At 40.6% G+C, this 25,843-nt stretch overlaps 3 pseudogenes; all 3 read left to right on the plus strand.

Moving 5' to 3' along the window:
* Positions 1-8,299, plus strand: part of LOC127191832 (olfactory receptor 2AG1-like) — a 61,018-nt pseudogene extending 52,719 nt beyond the window's left edge.
* Positions 8,300-15,839: 7,540 nt separating this feature from the next.
* Positions 15,840-19,652, plus strand: LOC127192009 (olfactory receptor 2AG2-like; annotated as a pseudogene).
* Positions 19,653-23,701: 4,049 nt separating this feature from the next.
* On the plus strand, positions 23,702-23,795 carry LOC127192517 (uncharacterized; annotated as a pseudogene).
* The last annotated feature ends 2,048 nt before the right edge of the window (positions 23,796-25,843 follow it).

Consider the following 25,843-nt stretch of genomic DNA (forward strand, 5'->3'; position numbering starts at 1 on the left):
CATAACAGGAAGACAACTGGAGGGCAGAGTTTACACAACATTTAGACAGGAAATCAGAGTTTAAACTACATAATAACTGTAAGGGGCCACCCTTAGTGGCTCTTGGCCTAAAACATAGGCAATCCCACCTTGCCTGTAGGCTCCATTTTCTACACCTCTGTTTGGCATGTAGCAAGCTGAGGGTCAGCCCGAGGCCACACCACTCAGTCCCGTCCCGAGAAACTGCTTATTTACCTCATCTCTGCAGCTGCATTCCTCAGAACCTATCTCCCTCTCCTTGAAGTTTTTACTACTGAGATATATAGCAGAGCATCTCCATTAGCTCCTAGGAACCCACTTGTTTATCAGCTACATTCTCTCAAAGTTTACTCCCTTATCTTAAAGTTTTTACTACCGGGCTAGAGAGTAGAATAGCTGCCATTAAGTTTCCATAGCAACACCTACCCTTGCCTCTCTGAGACCCTATAAAAACTCTGTGAAAAATTTCAATAAACGGGGTTTGATCAGAATCCAGACTTGCCCCCATTTCTTTGTGTCTCCCTGTCCTGTCTCTTTTTCAGCCTTGCATCCCCCTCCCAGGTTCCGTTTGAAGACCACATGGGCCAGGGCAAATAACCTTATGCCTACATGTGTATTTAAATTAGATTTCCTACAGCAGCCAGAAAACTAGAAATGGACTATGGGAGAGAGCTTTTAAGAGAGGAGAGTTAGTATTGAGGACAAGTGGGGGAATAATAGAGTAACAAGAGTTAATGTAGAATCTTCCTAGAACAAAAACTTATACATAGACATATAAAAAGTTTTGCTTTTTTCTTTTTTACATCTTTTTTTATTAATTTATTCATATTATATCTCAATTGTTATCCCATCCCTTGTATCCTCCCATTCCTCCCTCTCTCTCATTTCCCCCTACTCCCCTCCCCTATAACTGTGACTGAGGGGGACTTCCTCCCCCTGTATATGCTCATAGGGTATCAAGTCTCTTCTTGGTAGCCTGCTATCCTTCCTCTGAGTGCCACCAGGTCTCTCCATCCAGGGGACGTGGTCAAATATGAGGCAGCAGAGTTCATGGTGAAAGTCAGACCCCACTCTTCACTCAATTGTGGAGAATGTTTAAAGTTACCATATAATGGGGAAAATAATTCTTCAGACAATGTAGAATATCAAATAAAAACACCAGTTCCAGTAATGGGTTACCTGTTTTGTAGTTGTTGGTTATTGGGGTCCACAAACATTATAGGCTTGATAGTAAGACACCACATATTTGAATGAAAGAACAAGAAGAAGATGAGCTGTTTTTTCATCTGGAAGTTTCATACCTACTTCCCGGTTGTTATAATTCTAAAAGGCACTGGGAATTCTACTAGGAAAGAAACATCATCATTAGTCTTATCCAAATGTTAACCATGTAAATTATAACAACATGCCTTGCATGGTTTGCATGCTTGTTCAATAGTGGCACAAATGCTATGGGAATATCCAAAAATTTGTGCTTGGATTTAAGGACTACTCCACAAGTTAGAAATTATGTCTGGCACTGTTGATAAGGCCATAAATACAATAGAAGGCATGTGATGCACTATAAGGGAAAACCTAGAGCTAATACCCAACTAAATGGAAATAATTTAAACCAAATTCCTAAAGACTTACTTTTAAACCAGTAGGTAAATGTATTTTTCTGCCTCCTAAGAGAAACTTACTGTGGCAGATGGCAATTAACATAGACACTTATAATATGTCAATGTGCAGAGAATAAGAAATTGTAGAGTTCCCATCCCCAAATGAGACACCTATATCACATTCCTTCTTCCCAAGCCCAGGGATCATGGCAGAATATAAGGCAGAAAGAATGGAACAACAGGAGGATGGGGAGCAGGGATGTGGAATCCTATCATCCAGACATGATATGACTGTTGAACTCAGATCAACCCAGCAGAAGTTTCAGCATGGATGATGGAAAAGATCATGAGGCTTTTGATGCTTAACTATTGGCAAATTCATGCTACTGAGAGGCGGGAAAATCAGTTTTCTTTGGGGGTGTGTCAACTGGTAGTAGGTTCGTTCTCCAGTTGATATCCAAACACCGATGCACATGTGGACATTGGTAATTGAACTCAATGGGTTATTAAAAACTGAGATGACATTGAGTTGGGAGGCAGATATCTTGGGGTGGAAACTTCTGAAGCGGTGGTGAGGGGAAGCAGAGAGTGAATTTGATCATATTTCATGTATACATGTATGAAATTTTCAAGTAATAAATTGAAAAATATTTTAAAAGAGCAGTAGCACACCTGGGGGTTCTTTTCGCTTTGGTGTTTAGTACAGAATTTTATTTGTCAAAACTTACAAAGCTGTAACTATAAACTGATTTTACTGCACTTAATTTGTGTCTTATTTAAAAATAAAATAGAAATGATTGTTTTGAAAAATGATTATAATGCTTTTAGGCTCTCTATCTGTACCTCAGTCAATATGATAATGACCTCTTATTCCTTGCAATCATTTCTATGGTTTCACACTTTAAAAAATATAAATGTGGGCACTGGGCCTGGTGGGACTGAATAGATTTCTAAGAGTAAGAGCACTTACTGTTTTCCAAAGTACCCGAGTTCTGCTTCCAGTTCCCAGACAGTACAGCTTATGTCCTACTTGTAACTCCTGCTTCAGGGGCTTTTACTGTAGCTGCATTCACATGAACGTAGGCCCAAACAGACACAAGCTCATACATATAATTAAAAACAACAAATCTTTATTTCCATTGAATCTTCCTATCATTCTTTTTGTTTCTAAGTTATTAATTTTTTCCTTGAGTTTGATTATTTCCTTCCACCTACTCCTCTTGGGTGTGTTAGCCTCTTTTGGTTGTAGGAATTTTAGGTGTGCTTTTAAGTTGCTAGTATGAGAACTCTGCAATTTTTTTATGAAAGCACTTAGTACTATGAACTTTCCCATTAGCACTGCTTTTATTGTGTTCCATACGTTTGGGTATGCTTTCCAATTATTTTCATCAAATTCTAGAAAGTCTTTAATTTATTTATTCCCTGACCCAGTGGTCACTGAGTAAAGAGTTGTTCAGTTTCCATGAGTTTGTAGGCTCTGTGTTTTTTCTGTTATTGTTGAAATCCAGCTTCAACTCATGGTGGTCTGATAAGATACAACAGAATATTTTGATTTTCTTGTATCTGTTGAAGTTTGCTTTGTGGTCAATTTTGGAGAAGGTCCCATGAGGTGGTGAGAAGAATGTATGCACTTTTGTGTTTGGATGAAATGTTTTGTAGATATCTGTTGGGTCTATTTGATTCATGACATCTGTTAGTTTTATTATTTCTCTATTTATTTTTGTCTGGATCAAAAACTTGCAACCAGAATTTACCCTGCCTTCAGGAAATGCAGGGATTAAGATGGAGCAGAGATGAAGGAAATGTGCAACTGATGCCTGGTCCAAACTGAGATCCACTCCATGGCAGAGAGCCAAGCCCTAACACTATTGATGATGCTCCACTGTGTTTGTAGATGGGAGCCTAGCATGACTGTCCTCTGAGAGGCTCTGACCAGCACTGGACTGAAACAGAAACCAAGACTCATAGACAAACATTAAGCACAGCATAGGGAGCCTTGTAGAAGAGTGGGTATGGGGGAGATAGAATAAACCAGAGGGGATAGGACTCCACAAGATGACCAACAGTACCAACTAACCTGGGCCCAGAGGGGCTTGTGGAGACTAAAACACAAATCAAGGACCAAGCATGGACTAGGCCTAGACACTTTACACACACACACACACACACACACACACACACACACACACACACACACACAGAGCTTAACTTCCATGTGGGTCCCCCAGAAAGGGGATAGCGGCTCACTGTGGCATTATAGTTTCAGTTGTATGCCTTTTCATCACTTCACCCTGGTGGGGCTGCCTTGCCAGGATACTGTGAAAGAGGAAGTACACAGTTTTTATGAGACTTGAAATGCTGGGGGGGGGGTGTTTCCAGGGGAAAAGGGTAGTGGTGGTAGAGGGAGGTGTGTTTACCCTTTTCTGAGGGGACAGGAAGGCGGGATGTGGAATGACGCAGGGACCTGGAGGAGAGGACTATGATTCAGATGTAAAATGAATAACTCAGCATGAATAAATAAAATAACTGTGGAGAATGTCCTGTCCATTGGGTAGATCAGAGTTCGATGTTTACTACTTGTATTGTCCTTGGTTAGTGCAATAGTTTGAGCAGATCCCTGCCTCTGACATGAACTCTGGTGCCCCATATTTGACCACCTCCCCTTGGTGGGGAGGCCTGATGGTACTCAAAGAAAGAATAAGCAGGCTACTGAGATGAGACTTGATAGCCTGTGACTATATAGTGGGGGAGGAGATCCCCCTCCGTCTTAGACCTAGGGGAGGGGAATAAGGTGAAAGCGGGAGGGAGGGAGAAACGGGAGGATACAAGTGATGAGATAACAATTGAGTTGTAATCTGAATGTAATCTGAATAAATTAATTAAATAATTAAAAATACAAAAAGAATAAATAAAATAAAACAAATCTTTAAAATTAAAAATATAAACTTTTTTTGATTTTAGGAGTTAAACTGTACGACTATTAAATATACTTTTGAGCTCAGCAAGAGTCCTTGTATACCATACATCCCTAGGCCTCACTTTTCTTCTTCTTAAAGTATTTTATTGTCAATCTTTTGAGAGCACTTTCTTCCCTTGTCATTTAATTTCATTCACTGATGACAGTTCAGCTGTGCCCAGGGAGTCTAGGTGTACAATTTTATTTTCTCAGCATCTAAAATCACATCTCTTCCTCATCTATTGCTTCCATTGATAGACCATTGTCATCTAAGTATATTAACACAATCAAAGGCATATCTTTAATTTATGAGAACATTTAAAAGATTTTAATTAATATTGACTCTTTAAAATTTTAGTAGTATGTGGATTTCTTTTTACTTTCCCATCTAATACTTGAACATGGAGTTCTCTTTTTTCAACCACTACCAATGGCAACAAGACATAGACATAGAAGCTGTCCTAAGCCAACAGATGTCAATGAAGAGAGACTCTCACAGCTACATATTCCACATGGAATAGCCATGGGAGTTGGAATTCATCCACAGAGGACATAAGGGAAGTAGCATTCCACAGAAGCTGAGACACTAGACATCTCTCTCAGTCGGAGAGATGACCACGAGGATATCAATACAATTAGAAATGGAAACATTGACTGTCAGTGTCAATCAATGTTTCATTTAGGGTTACAAAGAAACCTAGAAAAGGTAGTTATTATGTTCCAATAATCTCATCACTTGGGATGTCAGGGAAGTTTGATACTGTATTCAAGATGAGAGAAAGGCCTCAGAGCTCATTTAGTGATGGAAAAACTTCTGGAAAGGAAAGCCAAGAAATACCCCCAAGAGAATTCATTAACTTTTCTTTTCCTAGAACAACACTTCCAAGGTAGGACATCTCTTCTGGGAGATAAGCCCCTCTGAGAGTATTCATAGGAGAAGGGAGAGAAAAACTCATGGGCTCAGGAGACAAAGCAGAGACTCCTTCACAAGGTGCTGCTTACTCTGGCCCCAGGTACATTGAGGTGAGACTCAACTGCGTCCTTTGGACATCTCTCCTGATTTTACCTTTCTTCATGCCACTTTGATCTGTTTTCCAGAAAGCACCATGAGTAAAGAAACATGAGTGTTCGAAGCCAAGACAGTCTGAAAATTGACACAAAGTTAGAGAAGTCACCCAAATTTCCACTTGCTGTGTGGAAGCAATTTCTATGAATTCTCAGAGCACCTTCTTGCTCTATACCCCATCACGCAAGGTGCTTAGCTGTCTGGCTGTACCCATTGCCACATCTAGAGCACATCAGCAGATGAGAGGAAAGACTGGAACAGGTGACACCCAATGTTGGATGGACCTGGACTTATGTCACTAACAGCAAAACTAACTAAGTTCTGCTGAAGAAAATTGCACCCTCTGTCTTCAAGCTATCCAAGTGTAGCTGGGTGGTCAAGCAGCTAGGCTTCTCACCAGCTGAGGTAAGGGTTTTATTTCTCTTTAATTGAAATGTGTATTCTCTAGGTGTGGTTAGCCAAACAAATAAAACAACAACAGCAGCAACAAAACAGAATTCAAAGCCAACAATAAGGACTTGAACTACTTTGTCAAATTTGCTAGATTTGTGCACTCTATTGCCCTTCCATATCTTTTAAGTGTTACGACACTAATGGCCCCCAGTGAAGTCAAAGGAGACTTAAAAAATGCTAATACACATATGCCAAGACATGGCTAAATGATCTGTATAAATGTGCGTGGCTTTGACGTCTTTACTTCATACTCTGATTTGACTTTGGCGGTGCTGTTCCATGCAGATTACAGGCTCCTGTAGATCTTACACCTTGACTCTGTCAGCGTCACCATAGGATTGGCTACCGTGTACCAATAGGCTTTTTCCAAACAGAGAGACTGCTCTCCTCATTCCTGTCTCTATATAGTATAATTACTCTGGACTTGCAGGAGGGAAATTGAAATATCAGGGTCAAAGGCTTTATTGGGATAACATTATTGGGATGTAGCACAATGCAAAATAGCTATTTTTAGTTGCTTTTGATAATTTCTTATGAGAAAAAATAAACTAATATTCCATGAAAAGATCTTATATGTTATATTTCTGTGTCTTCACAGCTACACAATCATTTGATGAAAACAAAGATGTTTAAATAAATTCCAAAGTCTTAACTCTAATAGCAACTCTTTCTTAAACACAATGCTGTTTAATATTAGAGAGTTGGTATTTGTTTCTAAGGATCATGGGGAATGTAAGGACTGAACAACAGAGATAAGTAACATGGAAAAAATGCAGTTTTCAGTGTGATTAGCTACAAAAAAGTGGCTTCATGAAATGTAGGAAATGAGCCTTAAAATATTTATACATGAGCAACACTAAACAGACTGAGTAAATATGTGTGCATCCATGCATGCATGTATGTGCATGCGTGCACACACACACACATACAAACATGCATATGTAACAATAACAGTTAAATAAAAAGAGGTCATTAATATGAGAGGGAGTAGGGGGCATTCAAGAAGTGGAGGGGGAGAAGGAATGGGCGTATATACAATACAAATGTATGAAATTATAATAAACATAAACAAAAAGAAGAATGAGAAATTTAAAAATAAAGAAGCAAACATAGTCACTAGTGTGAGAGATATATGAAGTCATGTTGGGCATCCTAAGAAACTTCTAATGTCAGAATATCAGGGCCCATATTAGCACAAATTCACAGAACCATCTGTTCCTAGGCAGCTAAGGAGACCATACAGAATGGAGTTTTGGAACTTGACCTTGGAAAGTGGCTTCATCTTGGTGGGGATTCTGGATGACAGTGGCTCTCCTGAGCTGCTCTGTGCTGCAATCACAGCCCTGTACTTTTTGGCTCTGACCAGCAATGGTCTGCTGCTCCTGGTCATCACCATGGATGCCCGGCTCCATGTGCCCATGTACCTCCTACTTGGACAGCTGTCTCTCATGGATCTCCTGCTCACATCAGTTATCACTCCCAAGGCTGTCATAGACTTTCTGCTCAAAGACAACACCATATCCTTTGGGGGCTGTGCCCTTCAGATGTTTCTAGAACTGGTACTGGGAAGTGCAGAGGACCTACTTCTGGCCTTTATGGCCTATGACAGGTACGTAGCCATTTGTTAACCTCTGAACTATACGATCTTAATGAGTCACAAAGTCTGCTGGCTCATGATAGCCACATCATGGATCCTGGCATCTCTCAGTGCCCTAGGATATAGCATTTACACCATGCAGTATTCCTTCTGCAAATCTCGTCATATCAACCACCTGTTCTGTGAGATCCCTCCATTGCTGAAGCTGGCCTGTGCAGACACCTCCAGATATGAGCTGATGGTTTACTTGATGGGTGTGACTGTGCTAATTATTCCCCTTGCTGCCATCCTGGCCTCCTACTCACTAATTCTGTTCACTGTGCTCAATATGCCCTCAAATGAGGGAAGGAAGAAAGCCCTTGTCACCTGTTCTTCCCATCTGACTGTGGTTGGGATGTGGTATGGGGGTGCTTCCTTCATGTATGTTCTGCCCAGTCCTTTCCACAGCCCCACACAAGACAATATCAGCTCAGTTTTCTACACTATAGTCACTCCGGCTCTGAATCCCCTCATCTACAGCCTGAGGAATAAGGAGGTCACTGGGGCTTTGAAGAGAGTCCTTGGAAAACGATTGCCAACACAGCCCAACCACTAGGTAGTTCTCACAGTTACCATCTAAACTTATTTCTTCCATAAAGTCAGAATTCTGCTGTGAACGAAATGTTACTGCTGAGTCATAGAGTAAAAAACATGCTTTTTGCTAGAGAAGTGTAGGATGGGAAGGGAGTATGGAGTCATTTGTAAATGCTCTGAGATAATGTTTTCAGCAGATATTAAAGAATCTGGTGCTTTGGAACATGTGGTCGCAAAGACCATATGTCCTGTAGATGCACTAAAGTAATTTTACATTGGGAAATTGTAAATTACCCTTAAAGATACTGAAAAGAATCACAACAAGCTTCAAGTGAGTGATTCAGACACCAATGGGAGAAGAATACATATACACACATATATGTAAAAATCAGTTACAGTTTTATTGAATGTTGAATTAGCACCAGCCTTTGGGATGATGTGAAGATGCCATCTATGGATTACATTGTGTCCATGTGTGTCTTTGTGTGTGTTATACGCTTTTTCATTTCTCCATTTTATTTCCAGTCATAGGAATTGAACCAAACTGAACATTTACACATCTATCCTATGGGTAATACATCCTCACAGGCTGAACAAGCAAGCACTTTTCCAGTTTTTTTCCTAAAATATCTTGAAATGTCTCAAAAACTGCCTAGCGTCCAAATGCTTAATATGTATGTCTGACATAAATATTATGCAATGTATACATATGTAAAACCAACATTTGCTTACTCATGAATATGAACAATTTCTGTTGTTTTGTATCAGTTAAATCCTTGGTTAGAATTACCATCTTTGAGAAATAAAAGCAAACATTGCCATGGAAATGGGGTGTGAGACACACAGCGAGGGGAAGTGTTAATGAACATAGCCTCTAGGGAAATCAGTCTAGATATTTCTCCAAAAACTAGATGTGGAACTAACATATGACCCACTAATGGTACTTCCAGGCATATCCTAATTGACTCTATAGCCTACCATAAAGACTCTTGAAAACTTATGTTCACTGCCACTTTTTTTCACAATAACTAGGAATGCCCATTAACAGAAGAATGGATAATGAAAGTTTGGTACCTATTCACCACGGAAATTAGGCAGTAAATAAAACTCTGAAATAATAAAAATTGCAGTTAAACTGATAGAATTGTAATATATATATATATATATATATATATATATATATATATATATATATATATATATATATATATATATATATATCAATCAAGTGAGGTAACCCAGACACTGAAAGACAAAGACTATATGTTTTCTTTTGTACATGGATCCTAGCTTTACATGCTTAGTTTATGTGTTTAACCTAGAGTATTTGTAGAGCTGGGAAACTAGAAAAGGGGCCACTGGGAGACATGTCTTAAGGATTGAGGGTTGTCAAAGCATAACGATAGGAAGGTAGAGAGACAGGATACGAGAGGGAGGAAGGTCTAAGCAGAGAGGAGCTGGGGAGAGAGCGGGAGCAGGGAAGATGAAAGGTGTATAAAAATGTGGAAGCCTAATATCTTGTAATTCAATTAAAAACAGAATTTATAAAAGATTTTGAATGAACAAATAAGCTGAAAATGGAACACTAGAATGAAGATACAGTGTAACTTACTTTCTTTTGTGTTGTATTTTTCTTAAAAGATTTATTTAATTTGACCACTTCCTTTTGGTGGGGAGGACTGGTGGCACTCACAGGTAGGGTAAGCAGGCTGTCCAGCTGAGACCTGATAGGCTGTGATCATATGGTGGGGGAGGAGGTCCCCTTCTGTCAGAGGTCTAGGGGAGGGGAATAGGGTGGAAGAGGGAGGGAAAATGAGAAGATACAAGTGAGGGGATAACAATTGGGATGTAATCTGAATAATAAAATTTAACAAATAAAAAACAAAGATTTATTTATTAGTTAAGTACACAGTGTTTTGCCTGCATGTACACCTGTATACCAGAAGAGGGCAACAGATCTTATTATAGATGGTTGTGAGCTAACATATGGTCACTGGGCATTGAACTCAGGACCTTTGGAAGAACAGACAGTGCTTTTAATCTCTGAGCTATCTCTCCAGTCCTTAACTTATTTTCTTGACAATTTAACATTCTATACTATGGGGGGGATCATGTTGCATTTATGAAATTTTAATAATTGTTTTATGTTTATTTTTAACTCAAAGATAGTCTTAACACTACTTTATTTATAAGAGTAAATCAAATTACCTTTGCGCCACTATCAACAGTGCTCACCATATGCTGGGGAAAGTTGATGGTGAGGGACAGGATCAGGAAGTATTGATCACCACTGGTGGATACAGCGTACGGCTAGCAGAACAGCTTCTGATGTGATGCTGTGTGGTAGAGTGACGATACCTAAAAAATAATGCACAGTGCTTTCTAAAACCCGAAAGGCAGGATTTTGAAAGTTTTCACCATACATCAATAATAAATATTTGAGGGTATAAGTATTTAATCTGATTTTAAGGTTATTTAAGGATAGCTATATGAAACAATGCAGAACAGCATTTGCTCATACAATGTTATGAGTTTTATGTAGTAGATAAAATGAGTAAAGATTTCTTTTTTTTTTTTTAAATCAACAGAAGTCAGTGTACTGCAAATAATCCAATTCCAATGAAATCCAGAGGTAGCCTCAATTGCATTTAGTGGGTATTCTTTAATTTTTGATACAGGCAGTCATTTTGTAGAGTGTCCGTGTAGGTTGCATCACCTGATGGCACACAGGAATGAATCCCTCCTTACTGTGCGTGTGGTGGCCTCACAGAGCAATGCTAGAGAGACTCAAGCCTGGCAATGCTAGGGAGACTCAAGCCTGGCAATGCTAGGAAGACTCAAGTCTGGCCATGCTAGGGAGACTCAAGCCTGGCAATGCTAGGGAGACTCAAGCCTGGCAATGCTAGGGAGACTCAAGCCTGGCAATGCTAGGAAGACTCAAGCCTGGCAATGCTAGGGAGACTCAAGCCTGGCAATGCTAGGGAGACTCAAGCCTGGCCATGCTAGGGAGACTCAAGCCTGGCAATGCTAGAGAGACTCAAGCCTGGCAATGCTAGGGAGACTCAAGCCTGGCAATGCTAGGGAGACTCAAGCCTGGCCATGCTAGGGAGACTCAAGCCTGGCAATGCTAGAGAGACTCAAGCCTGGCAATGCTAGGGAGACTCAAGTCTGGCAATGCTAGGGAGACTCAAGCCTGGCGATAGAACACGAGGGTTGGAGTTCAGTGCATCTCACTTACCTGGTTAACTCTGTATGGGAATGTAGCCTTTCTGAACCAAGGTTTGAAAGCTATAAATTCTCACTAATAAAACACCCATTTCAAAGCACTGTCGTGAGGACTGAGACAACACATATAAGCATTGTCAGCTAGACATCTGGAATGTAATAATTATATCACTGATTTTAACAGTTCTGAGACAAAATTGCCCTGGAAATTGGAAATTATAGTATATAATAATATCACTCAGGTGTTTTGTAATGTAACTAGCTTTATTATCACTATTAAATGTGTAATGATGCTTTATGTGTGTTCTGCATGTGTTCATATTAATAAAATGTATAACTCTAATATTTTCCTTGGTAACTTTCTTATGGATAGAGTTATGTAAATTCAGGTTAAAGTCAACTGTATATTCTTTATATTAAAAATATTCTTCTAAAAATGCTAGACATTTTATAATTCATTTTACATAGAAGTCTTTATAGATGTGTTCATTATAACATTTAAATCTCTTAATTTACTTTACATAATTTATATTTTTCTCATTTATGTTTTTATAACTTTAAGATTGATGAAACACTATATTATAACTATAGTAACAATTCCTATTAAAATTTGTCATTTAACATTTTAATACCTATAAAATAAAATTTTAAAACAAGAAAATGTTTTTAAAATTGTATATTTTCTTCTAATATGTTTTATTTTTAGAATATAATTTCCCATGATTTATTTAGGAAGATTTTTTGTATTTTATAGATTTCCTTGGATTATTTTATATTTACATTTATTTTATTATTTAATTTATAAATTTATAGTTTAATTTGATATGTAAAAATGGTGAAAATGGAGCTAGAGAGATTGCTCAGTGGTTAAGGGCACTTGTTAGTGTTACACAGGACCCATGTTCTCTTTCCAGCATCCCCCACAGGGAAGCTCACAGTTGCCTGTAACTCCAGTTAAAAGGCATCTGAAGCTCTCTTCTGCTCTCCCCAAGCACCAGGCATGCATGTGGTGCACATGCGTACATTCAGGAAAGCATAGACAGAAAATAAAAATAAATCTTTAAAAAAATTGATGGGGCTTCATATTTTCTTCAGTTTCCACTTTTTTTTTTAGTTTTCTCTGTAAATAATCTTTCCATTTCCCATTAATTTGCCCCACTTCTCTTCAGTTTGTGTTCTTTTGAGTTACCTAATGAACTATAGGTGCACATTTACGAGAGGACCTCCACCGTTCTAGACTCTCCCTCCTTTCTCTCTCTCTCTCTCTCTCTCTCTCTCTCTCTCTCTCTCTCTTTCTTTTTTTTTCAACTTTTTTTCTGATGTTTCAAGACAGGGTTTCACTATGTAGTCCTGGCTGTGCTGAAAATCACCCTATAGACCAGGATGGCCTCATTGCCTTCTAAGTGCTGGGATTAAAAGTATGCGCCACCATTATTATTTGGAAATTTCACATCATGCATCCCAATAACACTCAGTTCCTAGTTCTCCCAGGTTCTCTCTCTCAGGCCCCTCGTGATTGCCTCAAAATAAAAAAAAAAAAGAATAATAATAATAAGAAAGTCCAATTTGTTTTGCCTATATACTCCCTGGACAATGGTCAAATTTTGAGTGCCTGGCCCCTTAAAGAAAAACAAGTCATGCACCCTCACCAGAAGCTATCAATTGTCATCAGTGTCATCAGTGTCATAATTTTAAAGAGTTCTCTTCAATGGCTTCTAGTCTAGGCTGTTACTTTTTTTAAGAGGATTTTTAATCCTACTGTCCACAATGTTAAAACTCAGTGGCAATATGAATATGAGTATTAATTTACAGTGCAGGCATTTTTATAATGCTCAGCCTTGCATACCAGAAGAATGTATTCTGTTGTACTTCCTAAGCCCACTAATGTTCCCTTTTTTTTATAAGTATGCCACTGTGTTACACCTTTGGTTTCATCTTACGACTTTGTTTAGCACTTCATTTAAGACAGACTATTCAACCACAGATCCCCTTCCCCTCTCCGAATTTCCCACCCACCTGCATATATCTATATTTGAACAGCGTAGGGTAACTTTTCTCATGCCAACTGTCTACCAACTCCTAATCTCCAAGAATATCCTGGCTCCCAGTTTGACTGTTCTTCCCCCAATTTTGTTCCTTAACAATAATTTCCTCCTGAGATGGTTTCTTCAATTGTGCTGTATTACAATCAATAGTGATTGCTCCATCACTGACAAACCCTGTCCTATGCTCTATCTCTTTCAGTTATTGAAACTGTTATTTAATTTGTCTACATAAACCAATCAGCCACAGAGGGAATTTCTTTATCTGCTTTCTCTCTGCAAGGCGTACTCAATCCCAGACAAGGCTGTTATCACCAAAGTCATTTGTGTCCTATATAGACTAACTCCTACCTTATAGTCTTCCTTTAACCTTTCAGAAACACTGACACTGTTGACCACTCTCTCCTGCCCCTCCTTTCCTCTCAGTTACTGGTTTTCCTCCTCTTTCCCTTCACTCTCTTTTTTTAATTAATTTATTCTTGTTACATCTCAATGTTTATCCCATCCCTTGTATCCTCCCATTCTTCCCTCCCTCCCATTTTCCCCTTATTCCCCTCCCCTATGACTGTTCCTGAGGGGGATTACCTCCCCTTGTATATGCTCATAGGGTATCAAGTCTCTTCTTGGCAACCTGCTGTCCTTCCTCTCTCTTAACGTTTATGAGTCCCTGTCTTTTTCTGAATGTGGAAGTTCCAAGGCTACTCATGTAAACCTTTCTTCTCACCCAAGAATCTCTCCTTGGATTATTTTTAGATCGAAAGGTTAATCTAATGTCTATAACGTCTTGGCAAACCTGAACACGTGGATAAACCAGGCTCATTTATCTCATTACATCTCTTGCTTAGTGAGAATTTTAAACACACAAATTTTAATGATTTTAATTCATCACCTGCTAATCTTGTCCGCTAAACATACCAGGTCATGACAATGTTCCAAGGATACACAAGACAGTGTTTCTGACTTTCATCAAGTTTACAGTACTAGGCATGAATCTTAGCCTGTGGTGTGGATCTCTAATCCAATTAGAAATCAGATGGTCATCCCGACAGACAGTCACGCCATTGTTGTGGCAATTGTCATGTCTTACCTCATAAGTCAAGTTTGTTTTTTTCCCATTTGAAACAATTTTAATATAAAACTGATTTATAGAAGATCAAAAAAATGAAACATCACATTTACTATAACTTTAACTATAAATGAACAAAATTAAAATATAAAAGGAAAGTCTCCTGTCCTGTGGTTGCTTCTGTCTTCTGTATCTGTTGACAAGTTTTATTGACATAACTGTTTCTGTATCTTCTGTTCCTTTCCTTTTGGAGAAAACATTATATTGTAAGGCTGCAGTCTTCGCAATGAGGCAAAGAGCTAGCTCTTCTTTAACACAACCTCTTTCCAGATATGTCTGAGTAGAAGGAAAGCCAGCTTCCCAGACATTCTTTGCTGAGGTGGGTGGAATGTAGTGAAATGAGTGTCTTGAGCAAGAAGGCCCTTCTTTCTTCTTACTTCTGTTGGCATATTTGCACAATAAACTCTACATTTCTTACACATGTTCTGAAGCAATTTTTACTCCTTTTTTTCTAAGCCACATCAATATGGAAAAATTATTCTAATCTCTCTCTCTCTCTCTCTCTCTCTCTCTCTCTCTCTCTCTCTCTCTCTCTCAAATGCTGGCCCACACATGCTTTGTGCTTGATTTTACATTGTTTATCACCATGCCTTTTCCTTATGTTTTTGGTTTTTTGAAAACAGACAATCCTTCTTTATCACATACCGTGAGGATGCTATCTGATCAAACTTATCTTCCAAGCAAGCATTTATTTTCATTTCTCCATTTGGACTTTTTCTTCTTGCTCTTGTTTCTTCATTTTTAAAAGCACTGTTTCCTTGACCAATATGCTGTTCATGTCTATTGTTCCTCTTCCTAATGATGACTGACTGGCATCCTCTGTATCTACTGACAACCTTTATAGTAAGTAGAATCCAGCTCTGGGAAGACCATCAATGCCCTTTCTCTCTCAGCAGCCTACACAGCACCTCTGGCACTGTGAAAGCCAGGAGGAAGTTTTCTAGTTTCCTAGTTTGTTTGAGATTTATTTCTATATGCACTGTACCTGAAGTGTGTGTGGTATCTTCAGCAGTAGAATCTTGTTGTGTCACTGTGGTAACTGAGGACAACTGCAATAGCTTTTACTGTTTAGGGTTCACAAATAACTGTACATAATATGATGGTTGTACTAAAACACTCACAGCAGTTTTGGTTAATTATACAATACTGAACAAGATGAAGCTTGCCAAAATTCCAACCTGAATGGAGATAAGCTCACGTCTCCATACCAAGCGGAGAAGCCATTGGAAGCTCACAGCTTCTGGTGGAGAATTATTCTTCTGTGGGAATGTGGCCACTGGTATGTTGCCCATATTCCAGGGAATGACCCCAGAGCCATTTACATACTGGGGGCACTAAACTGGATTTAGTAAGTATTTACAATCAATTAAGAAAGGACATGAAGTCTGGGGTGTCTACTTGGGTTTAGTCTTTGGAGAGTTGGACAGGGAAATAGGACCAAGGATGTTCATATTTCATTGTATACATGTATAAAATTCCCAGTAAATTTTTGAAAGAAAAAAAAACCCCTAAAAATTAAAAAAGAAAAACAAAACAACATAAAATCTGAATTCTTTAGAACTCATGTATTCAAATTGTTATACCTCCGTTCAAGCATGTGTCCATGAGGTAATATAATGCCCTTGCCAAGGAGCTTCGTACCCGAAGAGCTTGTTCCAGGAACTAGCTGAGAAGCAGGAGACCTCTGAGGAGTCTCTGTCAAGTACCTAAAGATGTCCATGGCCCCTGTGAGGCTCCATATACACCACCTTCCGGTGCCTCTCTTGGGAGCTGTTACCAACTTACAAGGAGGCAGACAACTCAGTGGGGTAAAGTGAGGTCTTCCTTCTTTGTTCTTCAACATCTAATTATTGGCTCTTTCCATGCTGTGTCAGTTCTAACTTCTCATTTCTATTCTCTAATCCACACTTTTCTATGGGCATGTGCCTATGTTGCCATGACCATGGAGCTGGGCTGTTCAGTGTTCTGGGAATGCACAGAACCTGTCTCAGTCATCACCACTTTATACTGGGAACACTCTCACCTCTCACCTGGTTTATTTCTTATCCTCCTTCCTTACACGGTCTGCCCGTCGTTAGCCATTAATTTCACTAATATAGGCTGAAAACTGCTATTTAAGCTTTCCTATCTCTTAATTTCAACTTGAAAAAAGTTAAATGCAAGTTTTTATTTGTTGGTTACAGCAATGCCATGCAGAAGAAATTGCACTGACTCAATAGAAGAAATATAATATATGGTAATTGATACCATTTAAAAACTGACATATCATTCTGATGGAATTTGTGAATACCATGACAACTCCATGCCTAATGCCTGTCCCTAGCACACAATCCACATTTCTTCTTCATTACTATATTCAAGTTTGGTCAGCTATGTGAGCCCTTTCCTTTATGTACTTCTTGCCATCTGCTTGCAATCGTCTCAGTTCCTCTCTGGGAATAGTTCTCAGCAAATGACTGTAATACTGTAAGTATTAGTAACTTGTGTCAGCATAGTTATTTGTCATGTTAAGCTACTTTAACTTTTAAGCTGTTATTTGTATATTCTATTTATTTAAAGTGATAAGCTTTATTGGGAAACTGTCAGGTGAGTATATCAAGTATTTCACCAATATTTTTACAGTCTTCCCACAGTATTGTTCCTGATCATCTGTTCCATCTGTTGGTTCTCTCCAACTTTCTAAACTGGTCCTCCAAGGCACCTTTGCAGGTCTATGCAGATGGAATATAAACATGGCTTGTCAATATTTCAATTCTGACTGCACAGTATCTATGAAAGATCAATAGTATACACCTACCATCTCACTACATGGGGAGCTGAGGAAGTTAGATCCCACATTCCAGGGTGAGAGAAACCTAGATCTTCAGAATTGACTTAGTGACAGAAGACATCAGGAAAGGAAGCCAAGAAACAAACCCAAGGGGATTCATTAACTTAACTACTTTCTAGACCAATATTGCAGGGGAGGGGGCATTCAGCTGGGAGATAAGTCCTTCTGAAGAAAAGAACAAGAGAAGAAAAATGAGGAGATCATGAGATCAGAAGACAGAGTGCTCCTGGATGAGGCCCTGGTTTACTCTGGGCCCAGAGACAATTAGATGGAGAACAAAGAGGCCCTTCTGTCAACTCTTTGAATTTCTATTTGCCTTGTGCAACTTTGACTTTCGCTCACAGACAGCAGTAGAGATGAAGAAAACTGAGCATCAAGATCCAAGAGCTATCTAAAAAGTGACAGGAAGCGAGAGGGCCTCCACCCAGGCAACCTGTCAAGTGAAAGTTGTTTCTAGTGATCTAATGTAGAAGTGACAATAGGAAAGCCATTGTCTTGCCCCATATGAAGCTAGCCAAACAATGTTAGCTGCCTTGATGTCCTCACTGCCATCTCCAGAATGCATCTGTAGGTGAGAGGAAGGAATAGAACATCTCTGACACCTGACACTTGATGGACTCGTCTTGTACATCACAAACTTAGCAAACAAACCAATTAATCACTGCTTAAGAAAACCACACCTGCCCTTCCCATTTGGATAGGAAGATCCTCCTTCTTTTTTAAGCAGCCCAAAAAAGGCTGGGGTGACCAGGCAGCTAGGATTCTCACCAATTGAGGTAAGGAATTTTCCCCTCAACTAATGAAATGTGAAGCCCTGAACATGTTATTGCAATGAGTACAAAGCGGATCCTAAAGACTTAAACTACGGTATTAGATTTACTTTCACTTTGAGTTCCATTGCCATTTCAGTCTCATCACTATTTTAGCTTCTTAAAACTATCATTAGATAATCAATTAGGACTCATAGGGGTTCTCTGTTATAGTCTAGAGCTGCTGAATATCACTTTCCAGTTAGCAATATCACTACCTGTCTTAAGAACTTCTATCAAGTACAATCGAAAGCAAGAAACTTGAAAATAAAAAAGGAAAGCTGCCATCTTGTTTTAGTCATGTTGCTATTATAAGGGGTTTCTGATACTACAAACTGGAATCCATATCAACAGAATTTCACCAAGCCATCTTTTTCTATCGAACCAAAGAAACCATGCGGAAGGGATTTTAGGAATTTGACCTTGGGAAGTGGCTTCATCTTGGTGGGGATTCTGGATGACAGTGGCTTTCCTGAACTGCTCTGTGCCACTATCACAGTACTCTACATGTTGGCTTTGACCAGCAATGGACTGCTGCTCCTGGTCATCACCATGGATGCCCGGCTGCATGTGCCCATGTATCTCCTCCTTGGGCAGCTCTCTCTCATGGACCTCCTCCTGACATCAGTCATTACTCCCAAAGCTATCATGGATTTTCTTCTGAGAGACAACACTATCTCCTTTGGAAGTTATGCCCTCTAGATGTTCCTGGAATTTTCAGTGGGTGGTGCAGAGGACCTTCTTCTAGTCTTCATGGCCTATGACAGGTATGTGGCGATTTGTCATCCTCTGAACTACATGATCTTCATGAGGCCAAGGGTCTGCTGGCTCATGGTGGCCACGTCATGGATGCTGGCATTCCAGACGGCCCTGGGATTTACCATCAACACCATGCAGTATCCTTTCTGTAAATCCCAGCAGATCAGACATCTGTTCTGTGAGATGCCTCCCTTGCTGGAGCTGGCCTGTGCAGACACTTCTAGTTATGAGCTTGTGGTTTATTCGGCAGGTGTGCTCATGTTAATTCTCCCTCTTACTGCCATCTTTTTCTCTTATGCACAAATTCTGTTCACCGTTCTCCACATGCCCTCAAATGAGGGCAGGAAGAAAGCCCTTGTTACCTGCTCTTCACACATGACTGTCGTGGGCATGTACTTTGGGGACCTCACAGTCATGTATGTTCTACCCAGTTCCTACCACAGTCCCAAGCAAGACAATATCCTCTCTGTTTTCTACACAATTGTCACCCCAGCTCTGAACCCCCTCATCTACAGCCTGAGGAATAAGGAAGTGACTGGGGCTTTGAGGAGAGTTCTGAGAAATACTCATTGTCATCACCATGTACACTCAAGGTAGCTCCAATATGTCTCACAAATAGAATTGTTCCTCCTCATCAGAGGACTTCTGCTATGTAATACTGCGCTAAGAAAAAAAAGGCTGGGCAGTAAAATGTGTAGCTTTTGAAAGAAGTATAGCAATCAAACAATCTTTTAAATAACTTTTGAACATTCTCATCACAAGGATTTTGTTTGGTTAGTTTGGTTTGCTTTTTTGTTTGTTTTGTTTTTTGGTTTTTCAATACAGGGTTCCCCTGTGTAGCTTTGGCTATCCTGGATTCTGTAGACCAGGCTATCCTGGAACCCACAGAGATCTGCCTGCCCATGCCTCCCCAGTGCTTGATTAAAGGCATGTAACACCACACAAGGTTTTTCCACAAGGTGTTTAATAGGATAAGAGTCACACTGTTTAGAGTTTCTCTTTGTCATTTTTATTTTCTAATATAGCAGTTTAGATACAAATCCTAAAAGGAAGTACTCACTGGACATGAACCTGAGATTTTGTATCATATTAGGCAAAAAATATAGAAAATAATTTCAAGTGGTGACTCACAGATTATTAGGAGGGTATTATTGAGGTTTACACAAAATTTAAATTAAATAAAGTCAGCCAAGCATAATACAGACAACAACAGGCTTGTCTAATGTCCATCTGATATAGACCATATTCACTCTCCCTCCTTTTGTAAGTGTCAGCTTTTATGGATGCTCTGACTGATGCCATTGCTTTGCAGGGAGGAGAATGATCCTTGACTTCTTGCCCCACCCTCTCTCTGTGAGAGTCTCTTTCTTTATTTCTCTATGTGTATCTGTTTCTCTGTCTCTGTCTTTCTGTGTCTGTGTCTGTCTGTCTGTCTGTCTGTCTGTCTGTCTCTCTCTCTCTCTCTTCCCCTCCCCCTTTTGCAGTGATGGAAATGGAATAAATGACAATAACCTTATTTACTCATTAGTTTAAAAGTCTTTTATGCACTGAGTGTCTGGGTATTGTTATTGTTGTTTTTTAGAGTACATTTCCTATTCTTTTTAGTATCTGACATTTTATGCATGCATAAAATATATCTTAGTCAGACTCACCTTATGACTCCTGCTTTTTCAACACATCTATTTCCCTACCTCATGCCCTCTTGTTTTTCTTTTAAAAACACAGTGAGACAAGGAATGGGATAACAATTTAGATGAAATATGAATAAATTAATAAAATAAAATAAAACACAGTGAGTCCCAGTAGTGCTGCCTATATGCATATAGATGTGGGATCATCCACTGACACATGGGCCACCTGCCAATCACTACCTGCCAAAGAAACATGAGTGTTCATATTAGCCATCAACTGCCAGTGACTCACCAGCCAGGGATGGAGATAGGAGCCCCCACCCCACCCTATGGTGGAATATTAACTGGATCAGTCTTGTTCAGGGCTATGCTATTGGCCGTAGATTCAGTGAGTTCTTGTGTACAACTGTCATGCCTTATCCAGAGGCCTTCCTTTCACAGCACCCTTTCCATCCTCCACCTTCCATACTTTTTACACCATCTCCTGCAATGTTTCCAAGCTTGAAGTGGGAAGCTTGGTAAATATTTCCCATATTTGTCTAAGCATTCACAGTTGCATATTATCAACAATTTGGACTATCAAAGCCTCTGCCTTAACCACTATCCTCCATAATAAGAAGACTCCCTGATTAAAATTGGGAGCTGCACAAATCCATGAGTCTCCTGTGGAATAGGCCTCATATCCAACAAAGAGAGCAATTGGTAAGCCTCATAAGCAGTCTAGATGACTGATGTCTTTTCTTCCCAAACTGCCTTCACAGCTCCCCTGAAACTGAACGCTAGCCAGCAGAGAGGGAGATTCCCCGTAAGTTTTAGATAGATTACTATGTGTACTACATGCAAAATTTGTATTGTCATCAGCAGGAAGAGCTTAGCACACCCTTAGTATAGTCAAGTACAGTGTACAGAGTGATATTTTGAGTCTCACTGAGGGCTATATTAATAAAGATGGGCCTGTTATAGCCATCGCATCCATAAGCTCACAGCGGCTATGGTTTTTCTGTTTAAGACTTGACAAGCTCAAGATTGCCAAGATTCCAACCGTTTTGGAAAGGAACTCATGAGACTCCATCCCTAATTGATGAGATTTGAAATCTGGAAAATATAAAAGATAACACTATATCTTGTTTTCTTGACAATTTAAAAAATATTGATAGCTTCTTTGGGAAGAAAGTCATTATCCTTTGCGAATTTGGCCACAAGTAGATTACCCATGAACATATTGATGGAACTAATTGGACTTATTTGGTTATTAAAGCATAAAGAGGACATGAAGTCAGAAGGGGTTCTTCTGAGAAAGAATTTGTAGAAGAGTTGGAGGGGGAAAGTAGCAGGCTTTATTATAGTACACTGTATATGTAAGATTCTAAAAAATGGATTATAACAAAATAATAAACCTAAATATATTAGGTAAAGCAAACATAAAAGACTCTATTTTAAAATGTCACCAGATTCTCACATCTCCTCTCCTGTGGATATCTATGACATAAGATTACACAGTAGGACTGGTTAAGGAAAATCAGCCAGTGCCTAGTGCCCTTACTTCTGCATAAGAGTTAGTCCAAGTCTTGATGTGGTGTAATTGACAGTGTATCCCAGGTTGCAGGACTTCTGGAATTGCTGTTACTGAAATCAGAATCTATCTTTCATTTTTTTATGTATTGGCATTAAAGTTATATACAAATATTATATGGGTAGCCAAGCAATTCAATTTTTTTATTGAATATAAAGCTCAATACAATGACTCTCAATGGAAAACTGCCCCTCTCAAAGTACATCAGGAAAAATTCTTCCTGAAGTAGATTAACACAGAGACACAAATGTGACAACGTGAAGTAAGTAAGATACATCCTAATGCTCAGCTCTAAATTTCTTCATTATCCTCAAGACCCCAGGGTCTTTGAAGCAGGACTTGGGGACCTTTTCCATGAAGAGTGGCAGAGGTACCCTGATTCCATATATAGATGAGTCTGAAGTAGATGGAGGTAGGCTAGGAAGAATGGCTAGGCAGGTATGCAGTGACAGCTTTACGAGTACTCTGGAGAGACCAGAATGGAGGATGGGAAGGAGAACACATGTAGCCTCCTGTGTCACAGCCAGGAATAGTGGCTGTGCTGTTCTTGATAGGGTAGTGATTCTGCAGGATTGGGAGGGAGTCACAGAGAAATAGAGAAATGGCTGAATGGGGTAACAGGGAAGAACTAGGGTAACCTAGGTCCACACTAAGAGGTCAACTTCCATTTGAACGGGGTGAGCTGGCCTGGAAACCGGATCTTATTGAATATTTTAATACAAGTCACCTACTTGGCATGCCAGCACACCTTATCCATTAAAGGTGCTATTCAGTCTGAGGTCCTGTTCTAGCCCACATTGTCTTGCCTAGGAGTTCACAGACCAAAAAATGGTAATGAGAACTAGCCAAGAAACAATAAACATTCCCAGGGCCTCCCTCAGGGAAAAAGAAATGTCTTACAGCTTCCGTGAAGGTTCCATTCTCCAACCTCCTGTGCTTTTTGTGTGTAATATGATCAGCTGCAGGAGGTAATCAAGGGCATGTGCAAACATCAGGTCTTCCTTTGTGGGCTCTTAACATAATTTTGTGCCTTCCAAAGCTGATTAAACTCTGTTTCTTTTTTCTACCTTGTCGTGCACAGATTCCCATGGGCATATGTCTATGTACTCTGTGACCACAGAACTCAGCTGCTCCGGCAGCACCTGCCTCAGCTAGCAATGGTCTAAATCAGGCTATGCTCACCTTTTACCTCAATGCTTCCTTATCCTTCTTTCTCAGTCTCCTTTTAGCTCATTACTCATTGGACAAGTAAATGCTGAGAAACGCTGCTTGGGGGACCATTGTTTATTTATTTATTTATTTATTTAAACTTTAAGAAAATTAAATGGTTTCCATGTGGTGATTACAAGATAATACAAATAAGAGAATTATTACACAAGTTCAATAGAAGAAATCCCTAAAATAGCTAGTGAATTTATTATTACAAAACTTACATTTTGCAACCTGCTCCTAAAGGCATTGCAGGTATGGCTTCTGTGTCACATGAATGTCGGTAGGTAGCAGAGAGGAGAGAGGCTATGTCTAATGTCAGGCACAGACTATTGTGATACCACCTGTAGCCAGTGTGGGGTCCTGGTCTCTGATGCTACTGGGGACTAATTCTGGCTCTGTGGCTCTCCAGCAGAAGGGAGCCTGTTACCACCAAAGGCCAAGTGAATGTCCCTGATTTGGGCTGCTGCCCAAACAACATCTTTTGTTGCTTTTGTTGAATATTTTTTAAGTTAATTAATTTATCTATTCACTTCACATCCCGATTGTACTCCTCTCCATCCTTTCTTCCTGGTCTTATCCTCCTTTCCTCTTCCCCCACGACTCCCCCCGCCACCCGTTCCTCAGAGAAAGGGAGCCCCCTTCTACTGGCCCACCTCAGTTCAGCAACTCCCATCAGGAGTGAGTTCATCCTCTTCTCCTGTGGCCTGGTGAGACAGCCTTGCAAGGAGGAACTGCTCAAAAAGCAGACATCAGAGTCCATGTCAGAGACAGTCCACATTCCTTTTACTAATGGACACACATGAAGCCTGAGATGCCCATTGGCTACATCCATGTAGGAGGCCTAGTTACAGTAACCTACATTTCCTGAAACAAGTGAGCCTGACTGGGAGCAAGGCAGAGACTAGAAGAACTACACCAGGAGTCATGCCACCCCCTCCCCCCCGGTGGGAGTGAACCCGAGACAGATGATCCTCACATGGGGCCACTCAGGAAGGCTGGGTGGAGAGCAAGCCCTAAACAACCACTAGACAGATGCCATGGCGCCAGGACAGTGAGATAGCCCGAGGTTACCACCAGTCTGGCCCCCGAAGGCCTGGAGCAGACAGACCATGCCTGAGGTGACTCCTGCTCAGTGCCATAAAGCATGAGTGGAGCATAGCACTTCTGACACCACTCCTGCGACAACCTCAGGCACTCAGAGATCCTGGGTATCACTAAAAGGAACAAGTAAGTGGTGTAGAAATGGAAGAGAAAGAGAAACAGACGGACGTGGACACAATGAAAGGAGGCAGAACTGGAGACTCAAGGGTAGTGAGGCACAGACTATTGTGATACTACCTGTGGCCAGTGTGGGGCCCTGGCCTGTGCTGCTACTAAGGGCTAATTCTGGGTCTGTGGCTCTACAGTAGAAGGGAGTCTGTTACCACCAAAGGCCAGGTGAATGTCCCTGATTTGGGCTACTGCCCAGGGACAGGTTGATGTCTGAGGCCTGTGCGGAAGTGGCCTCATCTCTTACCTGGGCATCATGAGATAGCTGACCCTGGGGGCATGAAAGCAGAAAAGTTGACCCTACCCCTAGCTGGTGGATATGCGTGCCACAGGGGTATGAGCATGGGAGAGTCCACCCTGACTCTTGTTTGCTGTGTAGAGTCATCAGTGAGGGTGAAACTCCCTCACCTCCCTTTTACCCTGACCACTTGAGAAAGCAGGGCCTGAACCTCCCCTGGGCAGTACAGAAGAACTGACCAGGGGTAGGATGGTATGTTGGGGGAGGGTGTAAGTGAGCTAGCTGGCCCTGAGGATGTGAGTGTGGGAGAGCCGGCCCTGTCACTTGTCTACCATAGCATGACATGGGTGAGGGAGAGATGCACCCTCTCTCTGCTTTGCCCTCTACAGTAGGCGTGAGAGCTGGCCCAGAGTTCATCAGAATGGGAGCGCTGTCCTTGCCCCTCACCATAGTAGTACAGTAGAGCTGACTCTGATGGCAGGGGCATGGATGAGCTCACTCTGAGGGAATGAGTATGGGAGAACTGACCTTGCAGTTTGTCTGTTGGGATGTGTCCTGGGTGAAGGAGAGATGTCTTTCTCCCCTCCTCCGGCATAGATCCGTGGAAACTATGACAGGTAGGAAAGCTGATCCCAGGGTCATGAGAATGGGAGAACTTTTGGAGACTACAGCCTTGTTTCTCAAAGGCTGCCACACTTGGGAGAGCTCGCACTGCACATCACCTGGGCAGCAAGGTAGAGCTGGCCCTGCTTGTGGGTTTCTGGTGAGCCTGCTCCAACGCATGAGAATGGGAGAGCCAGCAGGATACCAGCTCAGATGCCCATCAGGCCCAGATCCAGGGCTTTGAATTGGCCCATCCCAAGAC

Source organism: Acomys russatus, chromosome 7 (genome assembly GCF_903995435.1).
Source record: "Acomys russatus chromosome 7, mAcoRus1.1, whole genome shotgun sequence".
Lineage (NCBI taxonomy): Eukaryota > Metazoa > Chordata > Mammalia > Rodentia > Muridae > Acomys > Acomys russatus.